General features: G+C 37.2%; 1 pseudogene; it reads right to left on the bottom strand.

The window, feature by feature from the left end:
• Positions 1-913: 913 nt before the first annotated feature.
• LOC122097255 lies at positions 914-2,154 on the bottom strand (annotated as a pseudogene).
• Between the last annotated feature and the right edge of the window lie 5,580 nt (positions 2,155-7,734).

The raw sequence follows: 7,734 nt of genomic DNA, 5'->3' as shown, positions 1-7,734 counted from the left end.
AACAATTTTTTTTAAAAAGCCCCAAACTACTTTGCTCCTTTTTGCAATAGTGCACATTTTATCCATAATTTACTTATGGTTAGAAAGCATCAGAAGATTTTTTTTATCTTCAATATCGTACTTAAAGAAAAACAAAACATTTGTGCCCTTCTAGTATTTAATTGGCAGAAATATGTCCCCCAAAATAACCTATTGTATTTAAGCCACATCACTAAAATAAAATATAGTGAGACAGAGAGAGAAATAGAGACAGAGAGACACAGAGAGAAATAGAAATAGAAACAGAAGCAGAGCATCCTTCTTTACGGATGTCTCTTCTAGGTTGACATGACCAAAGTCCTATGCTTTCTTTTAGCTTCCAATGCCCCTTTCCACAGTATGCACCAATTGAATATATGCTCTGGGAGCCAAAAATGTACCAAAAATCTACCTCTTCTAAAGAATGCTTTAAAGTATTTTTAAGAAAATTTTTATTGTTTAAAAGGTGAAAAAAATATAAACAAGAAACTGATTCACTCCCTTACTTCATGCATCCACAATCAAACCAAAATCAAAATTTAAAAGCAAGAACAAACTACTACTGCGAGTTTTGTTATGTCCATTTTCTCTGTACATACCATCTGCTCACTACTGAAGGGAAAAAAGAATAGAATCAGTGGTGTCTGCTGATTGATTCAAAGGGGAGAAACAAGGCTGTCATTAGTAAACAAACTCTGGTACATATATGGTCTGCTTTTATAGCGTATATTTATTTCTCTCTTCTGTTTTTCATATCCCAAACTACTAAATGCTATTTTAGTGGCACAGCAGATTAGATTCTAGCACTTGGTGAACAGAATTCACAAGCTGTGACAAAACTCAGTCATCTTCAGGGTGCAATTTTGTATATATACATTGCATGGATATACTTCTCTTAGATTTGGCTATAGTGGACTGGCCATGGTTCAGGTGGGACTGTAGCAGTACATGGGTCAAGGACAGTCATTTTGGCTATGTACACATTCATAGTCGGCCCATGGCTTCCAACTAGTAGCGCTATTTCTGGGTCTAATACACAAACTGAACCATCTGATGCACTGGCTCAAAATTTGTCTCCTGCTGCGTTCCTGCAAACTTCAAAAATTCCACCTGTTTGACTCATACATATACTAGCTATTGCAATGCTTGGTAAGAAATGTACGCATTATCCTGCCCATATAATTGTAATCCCTCTGTACAGTATGTTCACAAATAAAATAAAATTAAATTAAAAAAAAGAAAGTTAAAATAAAAGAGCAAATATAAAAAAAATATTCCACCTGTTCCCCTATAGCTGTGAACTAGAGCAACTGCTTGTGTTTCAATTGTGCACACATTTGTCAGAAGAACCACTTGCCAGATACTTGCCATCAGGACTGAAAGCAACACTGTACACAGGTTCTTGTGTTTTGTCAAAGTATGGATGCGAATCCCTCGGTCTACATCCCATAACGTAACAGTAGAATCAAAGAACGCACTTGCTAACGTAAGGTTGGCATTTGGATTATTTGTCCCTGGTCCTGTTGGACTTCATTTGATAGTATAAATTTCTTTATTATGTGATTGCAAATCATGTACACAATTATCTTATTTCATGCTCCATATCTTCAAAGTTATGTCATCAGAACAGGAGGCCAGAAGATTGCCAATGGGGTCCCACTTGATAGCATTTACTTCATTTGTATGTCCCTGGAATGTTTTAATAGATCTGTGTTGTCCTAATTTGCAGACATGAATGCACAAATCTGTACTACATGAAGCAAAGGTGTTGTTGCTCTGCCAGTCAACATCCAATGCTGGTGCCGAATGAAAAGGAAACTTCTGCTTGGCTTCACAATTATTTGGGTTTTCAATTCTATTCCATTGGTCCTTAGGTCTGTTCTTGTGTCAGTACCAAGCTGCTTTGATTGCAATGGATTAAATAGTAGAGTTTGCAATTTGATATTGATATTCCTCCAGCACTGCTCTTTCTGTTGAGGATCGTTTTTGCTATTTGGGGTCTTTCATTATTCCATATGAATTTTTGGATTGCAACTTCTATTTCCTTGAGGAATTATGTTGGAATATTGATAGGTATCAGATTGAATTTGTAAATAGCCTTGGGAAGTATTGCCATTTTCACAATGTTGACCTTTCCAATCCAGGAGCATGGAAGTTTTTGCCAATTTCTAAGTTCTGTTTTGATTTCATTTTTCAAATTTTCAAAATTTTCATCACAGATGTCCTTCACTTCTTTGGTTAAGTTAATTTCTTGGTATTTTATTTTTTGTGGAGCTATTACGAATGAAGTTGCTTTCCTAATTTTAGACATACTTTTCTGATTGCTGGCATACAGAAAAGCCATTGCTTTTTGAGGGTTAATTTTATACCCTGCTACTTTGCCAACGTTTTCAATTAGCTTGAGCTCCCTTATGATCCAGCAATCCCACTTTTGGGCATTTACCCAAATGATCACAAACAAGACCACACTAAAGCTACCAGCACGACTATGTTTATTGCAGCATTATTTACCATAGCTAAGATATGAATCCAACACAGATGCCCTGCAGTAGATGAATGGATCAAGAAAATGTGGTATATATACACAATGGAATTCTATGCCTCCATCAGAAAGAATGACATTGGCCCGTTTGTTAGGAAATGGAAAGACTTGAAAAAATTATATCAAGTTAAGTATGCCAGGTCCAAAAAAACATAGTTTACATGGTTTCCCTTATTTTCAATAAGTAGTATATGTATGAGTCAAGCAGAAAAGGTCAGATAAGGTGATGTTCGGGAAATGAACCTAAGATATGTATTCAAATGTTTTTTTTCTTTCATGTGATTGTTTCTGACACGTTTATAAGATTATTTCTTTGTTGCTTTGTATGTCCCTCCTCCACAGTATAACCCCTTCTTTCACTGTATTTAATGTCGGTATAATTTGTGGAGGGGAAGAGAAAAAATAAATCGCTTATATAGGGATACATTTGGACCCATTGCAACAATGAGATGTACAAGTCGTTATGTTGAAAACGAACTTTACAACTGTGGTGGGGGGGAGGAAGGGAGGAGAGTTGGGGGAGTAGGTGGTGGTAGGATAGGAAGGGATGGGAAGAGAAAACAAAGGAGAAGGGTACAATGCTTGATAAGAAATGTACTCATTATCTTGCTCATGTAATTGTAACCCCTCTGTACAGTATTTTCAAAATTAAAAAAAACACATTAAGAAAAATAAATAAATAAAAATAAAATTGGATAAAAATCAGGCCAGTTTAATTCAAGACCAATTGTTGAATTGCCTTGCTAAACAAGCAAACCCTGGGAAAATGAAGCTCTACAAAATTACTTCGTTTAAAAGAAATATTTTCTTAATTTTTTGTTTGAAAACTTTAGAAAATGTACGTACAACTGATTTTGATTTTGGGTTGCTTGAAGATTTGAGTGTGTTTTGTATGTGTTTGTGAACTTGTTCATGATAGAAATTGTTAGCATTTTGTAACAATTGTGTGAGTTTAATTTTAAAATTCAAAAACTTATGAGGTTTGACATTACCAAAACATTTTAAAGCACTTTCACATTGTTTAAAATAGGTTTTTGTAAGGATTCTTTAACTTGAAAATTAGAAAATCTGGTATTTTAGAATGCATAAAGCTGTTTATACTGTAATCAATATATCTGACTTAACAAAAAGGAGAAACTTAGAAGCTAACAGAATACCTTTCTTTAGGAGTGAATGGTGAACATGCAGAAGTGCAGTTTAGCTGGTCATGCATGGTGGAACAGGCCATGGGAGGAGTCCACGCATGGTGAAAGAGGGCAAGCTGGCACAAACACAGTTCATCTAATGCTAAAGAGTCGGATTGGGTGCGTGGCCTTTCCACAGGAAGGGCTAAGTGGCCGATCTTTATTCTTTCACTGTTTCCTGCAGATAGACACTGGAGACGTGATGGTAAAAACGAGTGATGTGAAGATCTGATTAACATTGCTAAAACTGCCTCTTGGATGTGTTAAAATTAAAAGTAAGAAGGCTTTAAAAAGAGGGTTAAAAAGTTTATTTGTACAACGTGATTTGCTCTCAATGATATTCTGCCATTGGATATGTTTTTTTTTAAGGCATAAAGGTGTTAAGTCTAGATTCTTGGTAAAATGATGGTGATTGTAATTTTTGCATTAAGAAAATATGTTATTTGAGTTTAAACGATTTCATGTGTATCTGTTTTAAAACAAACAGCCAAGAGGAAATGAGTAACACACCTAGCCTTGAGAGTTCAAGGGATTTTTCAAAGTGCAGCTAAAAACTAAAGTATAGAATATTAAAGCAAATTAATAGGAGGCTCATAAATTAGGAATGGATTTCTGTATATAAAGTTTAAAAATAAAATTATTCTAAACATTTCCCTCAAAGTACAAAAAGGAAAAATTTGGATTACCAAAATAATTGCTTAATTACTATTTCAGTTTTCTCTCATAGGTATTTTTTTTAACAGTTCCCAGCAGGTTGACAAAAAGGAGTGAGGATTCTTGTAAGTTTGTCAGATGTAACTTTGGTTCTTAGTAAGTTTCAGGTAAGGATTCGCTTAAAAGCTACTTCTATGTTGATCACCTTCTTGCTTTTACTTGGAATAAAGTGGCATTTTTGCGACTCATTGATTTGCAACTGGTTCGAATCCAGCTCGGGCAGAAAAAGGTAAGAGAGAGACTGTCACCTCTACTCATCCAGCAAAAGGCTGAAAGAGTAAGCAGAGCTGCTTTCGGATTCAAAATGGCAGAACGTGAGCCTTGAGCTGTAGAACTTAGGGACAGCACTCAGGCCCTAAGTTCAAGTCCAGCAACCAACTAAGGGAAATGCCAATGAGGCATTTTTCCCAGTGTGGAGAAGACACTCCTGGGACAAAAAGCAATGGAGGAGCATCCAGAGATTGTAAGCCACTGCTTGAATGGCAGAAATAATGTCAGATCCTAGAGTCATTTGTATATGGCCCTTCAAAAATTGGTCAGAGTCAGGAGGTCATGGGAAGATAGGTTGTAAGCATGCCTAAAGTCTATCACTTGTAAGGGACAGGAACTAGTCAGTCATCTGTGATAATACTAAAAAGCTAAGGTTGTAAAATGTGGAGGATAGTTTAGATCCTAACCTCTGTATGTGCCCAAAGCTCTAATTGGCAGTAACTTTTGAGCTGACTCCAGCTACATGAAATTCATCTGCTCAGGAAAAAGTTTGTAAACCTGAGAGTGTGTTTCTATTGATATCTGTCTGAAGGCCTGCATAGGTAACTCAGACATTCTTAGGTTACTAGAGATCACATTACTAAGCCATCCAGAAAGATCCTTTTGCAAACCAGAAGACTAAATAATCTACACTGCTGTAGTCAGAAAAAAGGTCTGTGAATTTGTCAAAAGTTAAAATGTTGTTCTTAATGACATCTAATCCTGGTAACCTCTTTGTAAAATAGGCTTAGGATATAAGTTCCTGGTTAGGTAGGATCAACACCCCTGAGTCAGCTTGAAGAAGTGACAGAAGATGAATCTTTGCTCACCATCGCCTTTTAAGAACAAGGGACAACAGTCACTTTTTTTAAAAAATGTGGCAAAATAGACAGAAGGAAAAGACATGGGAAAGAATAGTACAAGACTGAGGCTTCTATATCTGCCTAGAAAATCCTAGCTTTATTAAAAGAACTATCTCGTTTAAAAAAATTGTTATCTTACATCAAATATAGTGAAAGCGGGGGTTGGAGGAGATGGGGACAAACAAGTCGTTTAAGGATTCAGGTGGACCTGTTGCAACAATGAGAAGTACAAAATGTCATGTCAAAACCAGCTTTACAATGTCGGGGGGGGGGAGGGGTGGTATGATTGGGTGGGAGGGAGGGGGGAGGCTGGGAAGGGAGGTGAAGGGTAAACAAAGGAGGAGGCTGCAATGCTTGGTAAGAAATGTATGCATTATCCTGCCCATGTAATTGTAACCCCTCTGTACAGTATGTTCTCAAATAAAATAAAATTAAATTAAAAAAAAAAAAAAAAAGAAATGATCACAAAAAAAAAAAAAAATGTTATCTTGGTTAATTGTCCTGGTCTACTGTCTAAATAGTCTTAAAAACTAGTGGGGTCATAGCCTGCCAAGCCTATGCAATGTATCCTTAACCGGTCTGTGTGGGAATTTGCAGCCTAGCATGAGGTGTGACAGTCCCTTTGAGCCACTGAGAGACCCTGCTACTGCTGCTGCTGCTGCGCACCCTAATGAGTAAAGTTCAATGACAGCTTGACAGTCACCTGGAGGAAATCTATATCATCACCGAGACCACTCCCACACTGGTAAAAGTACATTCAACTCTGCCTGATTCCATCACCTGAAAATGCTTCCTGGTTGAACGCTGCTAATACTAAGATCTTGTGGGACATTCTTTTGGTGATATTCAGTAACCTCTCCATTCCCACAGTGGATATTGTGGTCAAGTATATCACTGGCTTGCCTTACATACATCAGGGTCACAGCCTACTTTGGCTCTGGTATGGTAATAACCTGCTTCCTCCTGGGTGTGTTTTAAAGATAAAGGAGAGATTTTTTTAAAAAACAATGGAAGTAGAGGGAGGAATGAGAACCAGCCCTAATCTTAGCCTTAAAATCTAGAAAGCTTTTCATCCCACTGGTGCCTTGAGGCTTTCTGAGATAACTTGGTTCCACAAGTCGAAGGAAAAATGGGCAGTTTTAAATTCTAGCCACAAAGGAGCTCAAGGAATTGTAAAGAAGAGGAGTGTAGTAAAGAAAGACTTAAGAAAGGAATTTGGGAAAAATTGGAATCCTCTAGATAAGAAATGATTTAAAAAGTAAGGATTGTCTTAAAATGTCGTAAAGAAGACAAACATCAGAAAGTTTAGGTATGTAGCAAATTGGAGCTTACGAGTACAGCTGGTATAAAGGTAAGTTAGGTGTGGTATACCGACTCAGGATTGCTGGAAGAAAATGTAAGGGCCTTTGTTACTGTTAATTTTGTTACTCACAATCGGACCTTGTAGACTGGTGTCCTTTGTAAAAAGAGAATCAGCACAGTCCATCTATTAGTTCTGAGATCCCAATACCAAACTTTAAATATAGAAGACTGTGCCAATTAGGAGACCATGATTGGTCCCCGATGTTCTAGAAGAGGAGAAAATGAAGAGCCAAAGTAACTCCAATTTGAGATTAACCACACCATATTGTGCTAAGCTGCCCTCAGAGTAACCCCAAGATAGATAAAAAAAAATACAGGATGCCACCAACCCTGTCCACCCTTAAGAAAGAAGAACAGTTGCCCAAGTGTTCCAGGAACAGGATAAACCAATAGTTCAGAAAAAGGGCAGAGCAGTTAGGGTGGACTCAAACCAATCATTTAACTGCTTGTGTGGAAATTCCCTAAACTTGTTTGTTCAGTACTATGAAAGCTGTGCTGATTTTGTGCTCTGGGACTCTTAACGTCACTGGTTACCTGATGTGCGGAGGACCAAGCTTGAGCTTGCAAATAAATGTCTCTTTTGCTGTTTGCATTGGTCGTGGTCTCTGGTGGTCTTTCGTGGGTCCCAAGTCCATACAACAGGGCTTGATACAAAATGTCTCTTCCCAGGGAATTAAATGATGGCATTTATAACTAAAAGTATTTAGGGTCATTATTAACATCTAACACCTGCTGAGATTTTTATTTATACTTCTCTTTCTTCCTTTCTTTCTTCCTCCCATTCTTTCTTCCGCCCTTTCTT

Source organism: Dipodomys spectabilis, unplaced genomic scaffold (assembly GCF_019054845.1).
Source record: "Dipodomys spectabilis isolate Male_0828 unplaced genomic scaffold, ASM1905484v1 ptg000420l, whole genome shotgun sequence".
Lineage (NCBI taxonomy): Eukaryota > Metazoa > Chordata > Mammalia > Rodentia > Heteromyidae > Dipodomys > Dipodomys spectabilis.
The sequence above is the reverse complement of the archived record's forward strand: the minus strand, read 5'-3'. Positions and strand labels throughout refer to the sequence as shown.